This window comes from Echinops telfairi, unplaced genomic scaffold (genome assembly GCF_000313985.2).
Source record: "Echinops telfairi isolate 266 unplaced genomic scaffold, ASM31398v2 ScPeMD7_7468;HRSCAF=8506_0, whole genome shotgun sequence".
Taxonomy (NCBI): Eukaryota; Metazoa; Chordata; class Mammalia; order Afrosoricida; family Tenrecidae; genus Echinops; species Echinops telfairi.
The window spans coordinates 91612084-91613902 of NW_022111369.1; positions in this window are offsets into that span (position 1 = coordinate 91612084).

Consider the following 1819-nt stretch of genomic DNA (forward strand, 5'->3'; position numbering starts at 1 on the left):
CTCCTCTTTTTTCCCTCCTTCCCCCACCCTTACACCTTTGTGAGGCCTTGATAAATTATTATTATTTTCATTACTTACGCCAGCCACTGTCTCCCTTCACCCATGTTTCTGTTGTTCGTCACCCTGGGAGGGGGTCCTTATAGGTTGATCACTGCGATCGGTTCCACCTTTACCCACCCACCCCCTCCCGCCACCCCCCTACTCTCATGGCATTGTTGCTCCATTTCTGTTCCTGAGGGGTTTATCTCTACTGGATTCCGTGTGTTGAGAGCTCTTGGCTGTACCAGTATACATGCTCTGGTCTGACCAGATTTGTAAGGTAGAACTCGGATTATATTGGAGGTGAAGAAGCCTCAAGTAAACAGAGGAAAACTGTGTTTTGTCAGTGTTATACTGAACCCTAGCTGACTCATCCCTTCCTTGTGACCCTTCTCTGAAAGGATGTCCAATTGTCTACAGATGGGCTTTGGGTCTCCACTCCAACTACCCTTTTTCTCATCAATATGATTATTTGTTTTGGATCTTCTGATGCCTGTTACCTGATCCCATTGACACCTCATGATCACACATGCTGGTGCATTTCTTCCATGTGGGCTTGTTGCTTGTTTAACTTCAAGCCTTTAAGACGCCAGATGCTGTATCTTTTAATAGCTGGACACCATCAGCTTTATTCAACATATTTGATTAGCACCAATTCTGCTTTTAGCCACCGTGCGCAGAGAGTGAGCATCACAGAATGCCAGGTAAATAGAACAAAGTGTTCTTGCGTTGAAGGAGGGCTTGAGTAGAGGCACAACATCCATCAACTTCCTCAATATATTCCCATATAAATAAATGTAAACAGGCCAATACCTATATTTTAAGAATTAATATATTTACATATGTACACAACTATGTTTCTACCTCTATCAATGGTTTTGCTTCCTAGATCTTTCCTGTTTCCTTTTACCTGCCTCCTGCCCTGTTCTCAAGCTCACCCTTCATTTGCCTCTCAGTAATTCCTCTCGGCTAGTTAACCAGTGCTCCAACATTACCAGAGTCCCTACACAACTTCACCATTGATTTTCATTCCCTAGTTGTCCCCTGTCCATGCCATTGTTTGCACACTGCCCGCCCTCCCTCCTCCTCTTCTCTCCAATTCCCACAGAACACTGGTCCAGTTGCTTTTTGCTCAAGTTTGCTTCTCATGCCTATCTGATATAGGCAGACAAAGCAGAAAGAATAGACAAAGCAAAAACAAAAGGGGAGAAATAAAAAAGAGAAAGAGGGAAAAAATCCATTAATAATTCCAGGTCTGTCCACTGAGCTTTAGGAATATCTCCCCACCCAGCCTAGGGAGCTCCAGGTACTACCCCTCTTCGCCTGAAGTTTATTTGGGGGGCTCCTCAGAGGCTTTGTGGCTTTACTATTGTTGCTGTTCTCTTATATTCCCTTCTTGGTTCGTCCCACTGTGGGGCCGGTCAGACCAGGCTCACTCTCCATAGTGTGTCCCCTGTATTGTCCTCTGTCGCTGTATGCTCCAGAAAGGGGATATTGTGTCTTTAGCTGTTGTCGGCCCTAAAGTCCTCTTTGTGCCTTGGCAGCTCCATGCAAGGATGTCATCCACAGGGCTTGGTGTGCCAGTATGGGGTGTAGTCCCTCCTCATCTCTTTTTCTTTCTTGGTTTGCTCACATGTGAGCAAATTAGGCCGGGCCCTCTCCCCAACCTGTAGGCTTAGTACTGTCCTTTGTAGCACATACTTTTAGGAAGGGGTCAGTATATCTTGAATTGGGGCCTTTTAGGGAGGGGTCAGTATATCTTGAATTGGGGCCTTTTAGG